At 34.1% G+C, this 12,961-nt stretch overlaps 1 protein-coding gene and 1 long non-coding RNA gene across 4 annotated transcripts in view; one reads left to right on the top strand and one right to left on the bottom strand.

The window, feature by feature from the left end:
* Positions 1–12,961, top strand: part of Zdhhc15 (zinc finger DHHC-type palmitoyltransferase 15) — a 231,964-nt gene that overhangs the window by 339 nt on the left and 218,664 nt on the right. The gene's annotated exons all lie outside the window — the stretch shown is intronic.
* The window catches only part of LOC111757135 (uncharacterized), a 119,409-nt gene that overhangs the window by 91,083 nt on the left and 15,365 nt on the right, over positions 1–12,961 (bottom strand). The window lies entirely within an intron of this gene.

Here is a 12,961-nt window from a genome sequence, read left to right as displayed (position 1 = left end):
AGGGTGAAAACATTTTTAACCTCAGAACTCATGCATTCTACATGCACCTAAAATCAGCACATGTGGATGCTGTCAAGGTCCATTACCAGCCAGGGCAGTAGCTAGGCTTTCTTCTTTCTTGGCTTCATGAATTGAGTGCCTGGATCACTGGGTACTCTGAACCTGACTTTCAGGAACAAATTCTATATGCCACTGTCATTCTGGAACCTGATGTGGCTGACAACATTTTGGAACCACATGTGTCCTCCACTAGCATTGCAGAATATAATACTCCATGTCTTCCTACTCAAAGCAAAGTCTTTCACTTCTGTAGGTTTGCGGCTGCAAAGGGTGGATGTGGGAAACCCTGCAATTGGCGGACACCTTATGTTAATAAGACAACAGGCATCTTAATGTTAAGTTTCTATTTGGTAATTAAGTTTCTATCTCTCCTCACCTAGCCTGTCACATGTCTCTGTGGTTTGGCCCTGCAGCAATTATGCTAATTAGCCCACCTTTTGAGCCTGAGAGCTGGAGATTTGAATTACCCTATAGCCTCCAGTCTCACTAGAACTTCCCGCTGTTGCTAAGTTACCTGTTGATGTGTCAGAACTCAACTCTCTCCCCAATACCCTATATATGCATTACTCCTTTGAATAAATGAGACTTGATCAGAGCACTGTCTTGTCTCCATTCTTCATGTCTCTCATCTCTTTTCTCATCCCCACTCCCCCCCCCCCAGGGTCTCTGTTGACTTACCCGTGGGTCAGAAAAGGTGAACACCCACCGTTGCTTCCTATGATGCCAACAGGCCATCATTTCTATCCTTCTATTCCTTATCAGCAATTGAGATCTCAGCTCTGTTTTTACAGTCTACAGCCTTGCTGAGGCTTCCATTCTTTACAAACTCAACATTTTAGATCAGTATGCTGGGTTCTTTGTGATTTGCAACATAGACTTGCCTAAACACCTCCAACAGTAGCCATGACACTGCCTGAACATTTGGCTACCTTTAAATTTATTTTTGCCAGATTAATTAGTCCACTGTGTTTAATCTCAGTCTCAGGGAGAATCTCTGGACATGAGCAAAATATAGACAAAATTTTGTCAAGTCATAAGATATATAATCTGGAGTCCATTTTAATAAAATGAGATCTCAGTTGTTGATTCTTTGAAGTACTTCTCATGCAGTTTGGGTTTTGTTCATGAACTCTGTCTCCCTATGCATCATCAAGATTTCTACCTACTTTGTCTTCCAGTATATTGTTTCTGTTTTAATGTTTAGATCTTTGATCCATTTTGACTTTAGTTTAGTGCATGGTGATAGACATGGGTATCTTTTAATCTTTGGCATATAGAAAGTCAGTTTTCCCAGCACCATTTATTAAAGAGACTATCTTTCTTCCAGTGAATATGCTTGAGTCCTTTGTCAAATAAAAGATGGCTAAGTCTGTTTGAGAATGTGCTTCATTTTCTATTCTGTCTCACTAATCTTCAGTCCTGTTTTTTGCCAATATTATGTTGAATTTATCACAGTAGCTTTGTAGTATAATTTAAAATATGGGGGTTTGGTGCACTCTGAACTTGTCTTTGTTGCCCAGAACTGCTTATGCTATTTTTTTTTTTTTTTGGTCTCAAATGAATTTTAGGAGTGTTTTGTCTAGATCTGTGAGGTATGTTAATTGGATTTTGATGGGATGACATTAAATCTGGATAGCGGTTTGGGGAGTATGGTCATTTTATTATGTTGGTTCTTAGTATCCAAGATGAAAGGATATCTTTCCATTTTCTGATATACTTTGCAGCCTCCCTTTTGGTATACTGCAATTTTCACTATACAGTTTCTTACTTACTTTGTTAGATTGTTTCCTTAATATTTCATTTTTGGGGATGTTATTGTTATCTTAGCCCACAGCCTCACAGCCTGTCTTTCTGGGCTCATCTGTGGCTGTTGGCAAAGAGCAATGCCAGTCCAGTACCTCCCACTTGTTATCATGAAGATAGGTACAGAGCCTAAACAAACTCAATAATTAAGCTGAAAGTCAAATTAGGGAAGTCAACTGTATACAGCCTGCATTGCTTGCTAGTAAGCACAATTACATTTGAGCTGAGGGAAGGTGATGTGGCATTCTTCTACTCTGATTTAAGAATATATAAAAATTACAAATAACTCAATGAATTTGAAAAATGTGACTAAAAACTTACCAATAAAAAAGAGCCAAGCTCCTGATAGATTAACTACCAAATTCTAAAAGAAATTTAAAGAAGATCTAATGAGAATACTTATGTCAGTAAAAAAGAACAAGTCAAATGAATGGCCTAATGTTGATTCTTAAGCTTCTAGGAAAAGAAGAATAAGTGAAGCCCAAATCTAATATGATGGAGGAAATTATAAACATCAGGGCAGAAATTAATGCAGTTGAGACTAACAATATAATATAATGAATTGAAAAGTTTTCTCTTTGAAAGATAAAATTAAATTGGTAAACCATTAACTGACCTTGTGTAAACAAGAAAAGACTCACATTCATGCAGTTGGGAAGGAAGGGTGAAATCACAAAAATCATGTGGAAATCCAGAAAACCTCTATTCTAATATTTTGGAAAATACAGAAGAAAGGAACAGATTGCTAGATACATATAAATAACAAGGCAATATTAATACTGTACAAAATTCTAAATATCGCAATTATCAGTCATGAAAATTGAAAATGTAATTAAATTTTTTCCATCAAAGAGAAGCCTAGGTCATGATGGATTCACTGATAAATTCTAAACTAAATATAGAAAATATCTAATAAAATTACTCCTCAAACTCTTTATTGAAATTGGAAAGTGTCTTGGTTACTTTTCTCTCATTGCTGGGACAAAATATCCTACACAGAAAATGAAGGAAAGAAAGATTTATTTAGCTCTCTGTTTATGCAGGTCTTAGTTCTGGATCTAGGGCAGGGTAGCATGGCACAGGGGAAGCACTTCAAGACAGCAGCCAGCAAAAGCAGCCAGACAATAAGGGGGCAAGAACAAACCTCCCTTTAATAGTAAGCAGCCTACCCTTCCTTAGGGTGCATGTAGCATTCACACCACTTCTGTGTCTTCCTCTTGCACAGGCTGAGAATATTTACAAAGTAAGAATCCTGGCTTCTTTCTGTGTCTCTCAGTTAAATTTCTAAATGTTTCCAGTTGATACAGTGTATCAATCATAACAAAAGTGAAGCCTCTCCCAAATTCGTTCCTCAAAGGAATTATTACACTGATGCCAAAACCAGAAATGAATCCAACCAAAAAGAGAACTACAGCCAATGTGCCTAATGAACATAGACACAAAAATCCTTAATAAGATACTGGCAAACAGAATGCAGCAAATCAAGATTATACACCATGACCAAGTAGAATTCAGCCCACAGACAAAGGGATAGTTCAAACTATGAAAATCAGTACAAAAAATGAAATCATATAAGCATGTTAATAGATGCAAAAAAGCATTTGACAAAGTCCAGCATCCATTCATGATAAAAACTATAGATACTCTTCAAAAAGTTTGAAACAGTCTTACCAATCATGTTGATCCTGTCCCGTTTCAGCTCTGGGTTAAAACTTTGGCTTTTCAGCTTCATATAATTGTTTATTTGTATAAGTCACTAAAGCTTTGCAACAACAAGGGCTAACTCAAATGTGGGTTATCCCTTCAGTTTTATAACAGATAATGGATGGCAATTAAATAGCTCAGGAAAAAAATTACAGTTTCAATTTCTCTTAATTGGGTGGGGGTTATTCAGGAAACTTTTCTGAACAGTATTAAAGCCACAGCTACTCCCTTCCTCACCCCCCCAAAATATAACTGGAATATGGTTTTTATTTAATTTTATAAAAGCTATTATAAACCCACAACTACATTAAACTAAATGGTCAGAAAGTGAAAGTTTTCGCTCTAAAATCAGGAACAAGACATGGATGTCCACTATCATCATTCCTATTTAATATAGTTCTGAAAACATTAATCAGAACAATTAGACAGAGTAGAGAAATACAAAGAATAAAGATACAAATATAAGAAGGTAAATTAGCAGTATTTGTGAATGACATAATACTCCACATAGAAGACCATAAAAACTACAACAAAAGACTCCTAGATTTGATAACCAAATTCAGTAGCATAGCTGGATGTGAAGTCAACACTCAAAAAAAATCAATTCCTATACACAAATAACAATGTCACTGAGAGAAAAATTAGTGAAACCATACCTTTCATAAGAAGAGTGAGAAAAATGAAACACCTAAAGAATCAATCTAATGGAGGAAGTAAAAGAACTTTCCACTGAAAAGTACAGTTCTCTGAAAAAGGAGCTTGAAAAGGGTATCAGAAAACGGCATGTTATCCTTTCCTCTTGACTAAGAAGAACCAATATCATGAAAATGGTCATCTTCCCAAAATTTTTATACAGATTTAATGAAATCTTGATCAAAATTCTGATATCTCACACAGTTAAAGGAAATAATCCTAAAATTCATTTGAAACCAGAAAAGATCTAGAATAGCAAAAACAATTTTAGGCAACAAAGGCAAAGCAGTACACATCACAATCCTTCACTTGAATATATTACAAAGTTGTCCTGATTTTAAAAAGTATGATGTTGGCAATAAAATAGACTTAAGGATCAGTGGGACAGAGGAAAAGATGTAGACACTACTCTTAACAAACTCAATCACCTTATCTTTGACAAATGAGCCAATTTACTTCACTGGGACAATGACAGCCTCTTTATTTAATGGTGCTAGAAAAACTCATTCAAAGTGCAAAGATTAAAATTAGACCCATATCTCTCTCAACAAGCACTAACCTAAAATTGAAAGTGATCAAAGGTCTAATCAGTAAAACAGAAATAGTAAATCTGCTGGAAGATAGAATATGCTGAACTCTTTAAGACCTATAAGATCTCATCCTACTAAAAGTATCTTGCCCAGCAAAAAAAAAAAAAATAATTAACAGGGTGAAGAGACAACAAAGAGTGGGAAAAATATTTCCCAGCTGTTCCTCAAACAAAGCACTCATATCTAGAATATGTAAATAACTCCAAAAAAACCAGACCCATCAATTTAAAGACTCAGTCCAAAAAATGGATATCTGAAATGAACAGACACTTCTCAGGTGAAGAAGTACAAATGTCAATTAAATGTATTTTTTAAATGTTCAACATCACTAATCACTTGAGACATGCAAATTTAAACAACATCAATATTCCATCTCACTCCACAAAGAATAACGTTACAAAAAATCAACTAATATCAAATACTAACAAGACTGGAGAGAAAAAAGAACACTTCTCCACTGTTGGTGAGAGTGTAGACTGGTGCAGCTGTTGTGGAAATCAACATGGAGATTCCTCAGAAACTAAATTTACAGGATCCATTTGGCCCAGCAATTTCTCTTCTTGATATCTTCGCAAAAGAAAGGCATTACACCACAGCAATATATACATGTCTATGTTTATCCCAAAACAATTTGAAATCACTAATTGGAAGCAGCCCAAATGTCCATCAAGTGCTCAATGAATAAAGATTTTTTTAATACAATGGAGTACTACTCAGTTATAGAAAGGATAAACGAGACATTTCTTCATAAATAGTATACCTTGAGAACATAAGCTTAACTGAAACAAACAGACACTCATATTTAAATATTGCATTGTTTGTCTGTTATGTTAAACTGAAAGTGTAAAGACCAAAATGTATAATAAACATTGGGAAATAAGAAGAAAATATTCAATTGAGAATGAGAACCATGGAGGCAGAGGGGGAAAGAAGCAAAAAGAAAAAGAGAAAATAAAAAAATAGAAACAAACCTATTGTAGATAAGGAGGGGAAGAGATGTTGAAGAGTGAAGGTGAATGGAAAATAAGTATCAATATATATTACATACAGTTTCAAACTACCTATAATGAATGTGATCATTGTGTATATCAAACTATGGCAAAGAAATAAATTAATTAATTGAAAAAATAAACTATAAAACAAAACATAAAAATATAAGAAGATACAAATAAATGATATATTATGGTCATAATTTGTAAGAAATAATGCTGTTAAAATAACCATAGTATCCAATGATATCTCCATATTCCATTTAATCCCTATTAAAATTTCAATGGGATTTTCCCATAAAAAATTAAACTCAAATGGATACACAAGATTCTGAACAGCCAAGACAAGTTGGAAAAACAAAAGGAATCTTAAGTTCTCACAGTCCTTATTTTGAAACAAATCCATAGTGATAAAAAGTAGTATACTGTGTTTAAAACATATACAAAGACCAAGGGAACAAAATAGAAACCCCAAAATAAAATGATGTACACAGAGAAATAATCTTCTACAAGGGTGAGAAGAAAACAAAGTTTGGGAAAGGATAGTCCCTTTAATAAATCTTGGCAATATTGGATATCATCTACAGGCAAATGAAAGAAACAGGATCCTAACATTATAACAATATGAATTTCCTGAACAAGGTTCCTTGATATTGGTCATTGTAATTATTTTTAGTATGACACCACAAATAGAGGACCAAAAGGAAAATAAAAAATTGGGATTATACCAACCTAAAACTTTCTGCACAGTAAAGTGAAACAATATAATTGAAAGGGAACTAACTAAATGGGAGCAATCTGATGAGGAGTTAACATCCAAAATGAAAGTAACTGCCACAACTAAAAATGTACAAGTGAATCTAAACATAGTCAAAGAACCTAAGTAGTCTTTTTCTTTTGGCAAAGAAGACATAAAAATGGTCACTAGATAAATCAAAAAGGCTAGATATCATTAATTTTCAGGGAAATAACAAATCAAAACCATGAGAAAAATACCTTATTTATGTAGAATAGCTATTATTGAGAAATGAAAAAGATAAAAAGGGAAAGTGAAAGGGCAAGAAACTGTTCAAAAGTAAAAAACAACTGGGATAAGGGAAAGGAGAAGATTTTATGTATATATAGCACAGACACACACACACTCTCTCTACAAGATAGACAACTATATTACCAATCTGTTAGTTCATCAAAAAGAACAGTTTGTGCTTTCATTGTTCAATTGTTTGAACATTTTTTCATGCCTCGACCTTGTAATGTGAACTACTTTGAAGATAACAACACACAATATATTAACAAGTGTTAATCTCTGTTATGGAAAGAACTGGTGGTCAATTTAATGCAAAAAGCTGGATTACATCAGCATTGGCACTTTGCATAGATGCTCCTCCTGAGGAAAGTTGCCAGCATAAATACAGAAGTGGAGAAGGAGAAGGAGGTTGTTAAGGCAATAATGCGTAATTGCATTGAGGCATTGTGGGTTCTCCTATGAGTTGCTGTTTGAGCCATTGGTTCTCCTGGAGAAGCTTTGGTCCCCACATTGAGCATTGCTTCTTGGCTCTGGAGGCAAAGATGTGTACCACTTGGTCCCCAGGATGAACTTGTCATGCTGGCTTCCTGGCATGTACTTGACTGTGCTTATCATCTGAGTAGCTAGGGCCTCTGTGTCCCTGAGGATGTCTGTGATGCCTTTCAGGACAGCCCTGGTCTTTGTTGTGAGTGTAACTTCTTGGCTTTAGTGTAGAAACCTCATCCCACCAGCAAAGCTCCTTCACCCCACTGACATGGACTTTTTAGCTTCCACCACTGACCTTTGGGCCTTCCCAGCACAGATCCATAAAAGAGACTGGTGTGAGTCCTTCCTGTGGGCTCTGGACCTCCAGTTGGACTCCTGGGAGGCATTGTCATGAACTCTGAGTTTTCATCTGGACTCATGTGGGATATTGCTATGAGATTTAGGCCGTTTACTAAATATTCCATGTCTTTGGTGTTACGGATAGATTTCCTGCATTTTTTTTTCTGTTAACTCCCGGTGACCATTACAAAAATAATATTATAAACTCCATGTCCTGATTCTAATTGTTCTCTGCACAACCCCTAACTACAACAATCTCCTATTATTTTGTTTTGAAATTCTGCACCATCGTTTTTATTCTTTTTTGTTTTTAAAATAAAAAATCTCAGTGCTAAAAAATAAAAAAAAATTGGGGCTGGGATTTTAGTTCAGTGGCACAAGCACTTGCCTGGCAAGTACAAGGTCATGAATTTGATCCCGGATACAAAATAATAATAATATTAAAATATTAAAAATCTTGGGGAGGATATGGAAAACACAGAAATTTTATATTGTGATATGCATGTAAACTAGTAGGGAGAATACAAAAAATGTATGAAAGTTCCTTTAAAAAATGGACATGTGACTCAGATATCCTTCTTTTGGATATATACACAGATGAAATGTAATCAACACCTCATAGAAATGTCTGTGCTTTCATACTCACTGAAACATTGTCACCAATAGCCAAGATAAGACATTATCTAAATGCCCATAACAGACAAGAAAATGTAGTGCATATGCACACACACACACACACACACACACACACACACACACAGTTATACATTTAACCTTTTTTTAAAAAAGAAATTTATCCATTTTCAAAGACATTGATGAAATTGGACAATATTATTTTATTTAAATTAAAAAAGAAAAATGCTGCATGATCACTTGTATGTAGAATCCAAAATAGTCAAATTTACAGAAGCAGAGTAGAATGGTGGTTGCTGGGAGTTAGAAGAAAATTGGGTAAATTTTATTTACCCAAGATGAGTAAGTTCTGGAGATCTAATGCATAGTATTGCTAAATATACTGTGTATACACTCAGAATTTTCTATGAAAAAAGGTTAAAGTGTGCTCAGTATGAAAGAAGGAACAAAGAAAAGAAAGAAGAAAGGAAATTGGTGTAATGTGAGGTAATAGATATGATAAATAACTTGACTGAGGGGCCATATAGATGTTAAATACAGGCTGAGCATCTGCATTCACAATTAAAAACTTGAAATGTTCCAAAATCTCATACTCTTTGAACATCATGACAATGCTCAAAAGGCTTCAGATTCTGCAACATTAAAAAATAGGGATTCTTGTCTTAGGAATGCTCAATGAGTAAAAGTATACAAATTTTCCAAAATCTATATAATTTCAACATCTGAAATACTTCTAGTCTGAAGCATTTCATGTTAGAGATACTCAAACTACATCAAGGCATTAATTTGTACAATTTAAATACACATTATTTTTATTTTTCAATTATACCTTAATAAGAAGGTAAAAATTAAACCTTTTAAAATAAAAGTATTTGTATATTCAATGGTATAATTCCTTCCCACCATTGTCTAAGTGTTACAGCCAGCTGGGCTAATTAGAAATATTACAGGTAGTCAGACAGGATTAGGCCCTAAAAGGAGCCAACAAAGAGGACCAGATACCTGATGATCTTGGAGGAGACAAACATCTCTTGTTGTGGGCCAGATCCCAGGACAGAAGGTAAAATAAATGCAACCACAACCTTAAGTATGATTCTTAGAGATTAAATATGGATCACTTTGAGAAACCAAGAGTCATCATCTCAACCTCCTATAGGAAGAGTCATTGATCCATAAAGAATGGTCACTTGCTACATGACTAGTTTCCTTATTTGTCCCTTATTTGCTCAATTTCACCTGAACAAACTTATTGGTTGACAATAGCTCTGTCCCACCTCGTGCCCATCCACCTTGCGAGTTCCCAGTTTTCCTCAATTTTAGACCCACCTCACCTTTAAGGTTTACTCTATAAAAATCCAAGAAAATACAGAATCTTTGGTAACCCACTTGGGACCCCTTCTATCTCTCTCTCTAACAGAAGCTTTCTTTTTCTCTATAAATATTTCTGTTTTTAACCTCCATTGATCCTAAAGTTCATTCTTCAATTTTAGAAAACAGGAACTCATACTACACAGAGTAGGTTGGAGGTATTATTCCTCTATATTATAAAGATCTAAATTAATTAAGCTTTAGACTTTTTAAAACTGCATATTGATCACAGGGTTTTTTCCATGCAAAGTAACATATTGAAATAGTATCATAAAGATTTAAAAAGGAATATTCAAATTATCCATTTTGTTCTCTAGTTTTTGAGAAAAATTTTCAGAAAATAATTTTTACTTTAGTAGTACTTTTGTTACAGGCAGATAAGCTAGTTAGAAATACTATGAGGCAGTCAGACAGGGCTAGGCCCTCAAAGAAGCCGGCACAGAGGACCAGATGTCTGGTGACTGTGGAGGAGACACAAATCTCTTGCTGTGGGCCTTATCTCTGGACAGAAGGGAAAACAAATGTAATCACACCCTTAAGTATAATCCTTAGGGATTAAATCTGGATCACTTTGAGAAGTCAGGAGTCACCATTTCAATCCCTAGGGAAGAGTCACTGCTTTCTAAGAATGCCCACTGTCTACGTGACACACTTCGCAATTTGTTCCCAATTTAATCAGAGTTACCTGAGCTATTAATCTTATTGTCTAAACATAGATCTGTCCCATCTCAAGCACACCTATCTCGCAAGTTCCCACTTTTCCCCAATTTTAGACCCACCTCACCTCATGATATTACTCTATAAAAGTCATGAGAAAATGCAGAATCTTTGGGAATCCTTCTGTCTCTAAGACAGAAGCTTTCTTTCTCTCAATAAATATTTCTTCTCTTAACCTCTATTGTTCTTAAAATTCATTTTTAGATTTTAGAGAACACAAACTCTTTCTGGGCATAGTAGGTTAGGAGTTTCATTCCCCTATATCAATTTGAAATAATTGTCTCAGAAATTTCAAGTGTTTGAGAAAAGTGATTTAGGTTTAAATATCTAGAAAACTTCATACTATAAGAAAATAAATTTTATTGGAATAAAAAATGGACAAATTTAGTAGCCACAAAATCAGTAAGGACATAGTTGAACTAAACAACATTATATAATTTTTATTAGTATGTATTTGCATTGATCATGGAGAGTTAGTACATGTACAAAACATATCTTAATTATTTTCTCATTCATTTCTCCTCTGCCTTACCTCCCCACACCTCTTTTTTTTTTTTTGTCTTTTTCCTTTTTATCAGTACTGGGGATCGAACTAACTCCCCACACCTCTTGATGCCTTCCTTTTTGCAAAAGATTTCCCTGATTCTTATTATCTAGCTTTTATTTTCTTTTTAAATTTTTTTTATTTTGGATTAGCCATAAAAGAGAAACTATGTGGTATTTAAGCTCATGTTTCTGCTTTATTTCTTTTAAATTTATGGTCTCAATGTACGTCCATTTTCAAAAAAAAAAAAAATACTCAAATTTATCTTTCTTCATGGCCCAGTAGTGCTCCATAAAAATAAATACCACACCTTCTCCATCTGTTCATCTTTTGATGGACTTATAGTGTGCTTCCAAAATTTAGTTATTATGAGGTGTGCCACTATAAACATAGATATGTATGTATCACTGTAATATGACATCTTTAATTCAGAAACATACCTTGAAGAATAGCTGGGTCGAATGGAATTTCTATTCATAGATTTTGGAGACATCTTAATACTAACTATCATGGTGGAGGCACAAGTTAATTTCCAACCATCAGTACAGAATGGCTCATATTTCCTCACTGCCCACCAACACTTGCAATCATGTGATTTCTTGATGATACTCATTTATTTATTTTGGAATAAGATGCCAATTCTGTCTTAACTTGCATTTCTATAATGGTCAAATAAGTTCAACATTTTTCCTGCATTTATTGGTCATTTGTACACCATCTTCTGAGATATATATATAGATATATATATATATATTTCTGATACATATATTTCATATATATCACTTTGGGAAGCACAACCATGACCATATTCATTTTGGATATCCAGTAACAGGGTCTGTTTTCCATTTTTGCGTATCCTCTTCAATATCCTCTTTCAGAATACCATATTTTCTGTTGCAGAAGGTTTTAAATTCCTTGGATATGTTGATTCCTATGTGATTTCTCTTAATGCAACTGTGAATGGTATGGATTTTAGAATTTCATTTTTGGTCAGTTAGTTGTTAGTATACAAGAATGCTGTTATTTTTGTATGTTGATTCTGTATCCTTCCATATTGCTGAGTTTGGGTATTAATTCTAGGAGTCTTTTGGTAAAAAGTTGTGGATCTTTTATACAAAGGATCAAATTATCCACAAACAAGAACAATTCAATTTCTTTCTCTCCTGTATGTATCCCATTGAAGACTCCCTCTCCTTTGATTGCTCTGGCTAATGTCTCAAGTACTAAATTGAAAAACCGTAGTGATAGCAAACATTCCTGTCTTCATGATTTTAAAGGGAAAGATTCCAGTTTTTCCTATTTAATGTAATGTTGGCAGTAGGTTTGTTAAAATAGTTTCTTTCAGATAAGGTCTTTTTAATAAGGTCTTTTTATATCTTTTTCTTTGAATATTTTATTTTAAAGAAAGAAAAAAGATGAATGCAAAAATGAAACTGAGTTGCATAACAGGTGAGTTGAGCCATTGCAATAGTTGATACACTGTGCATTCTTTCTGCAATTGTTGTTCTCAGTACAATATATAGGCATATATATATACAGATATCTTGTCCAAACAATATTAGCATAAAACTGTCTTTTCAAGGAACCAAGGGAATTTAGCTTTATAACTATCTTAAGTATCTTATGCATACACATATTTTCCTTTTCTCTTTTTTCATTTTCCTTTTTCCCCATTTCAGTTTTCCTTTTATTTTGAATAGTTTCTTCCCAATTCACAATATCTATTGTATATTTTTCTTCCTATTTACTTGTTCAGTTTTATCACAGTCATGAGACAATACAATGTTTGCACATATTGGTCTGATTAATTTCTTTTAGGAGTATGGTCTCGATTGCATCCATTTACCCATAAAAGTTTCTGTTTATCCTACTTTATGGCTGAGTAATACTCCACTGTGTAAAAAAACACATTTTAAAAAATCCTTTCTTCACTTCATGGGCACCTGAGTTGTTTCAAAGATGTACCTATTTCAAATTGTTGTATATTGAAATTAATTCACCAGTATTC

Source organism: Cavia porcellus, unplaced genomic scaffold, assembly GCF_034190915.1.
Source record: "Cavia porcellus strain 051 isolate PalLab524CR breed Dunkin Hartley unplaced genomic scaffold, mCavPor4.1 scaffold_3, whole genome shotgun sequence".
Lineage (NCBI taxonomy): Eukaryota > Metazoa > Chordata > Mammalia > Rodentia > Caviidae > Cavia > Cavia porcellus.
The sequence above is the reverse complement of the archived record's forward strand: the minus strand, read 5'-3'. Positions and strand labels throughout refer to the sequence as shown.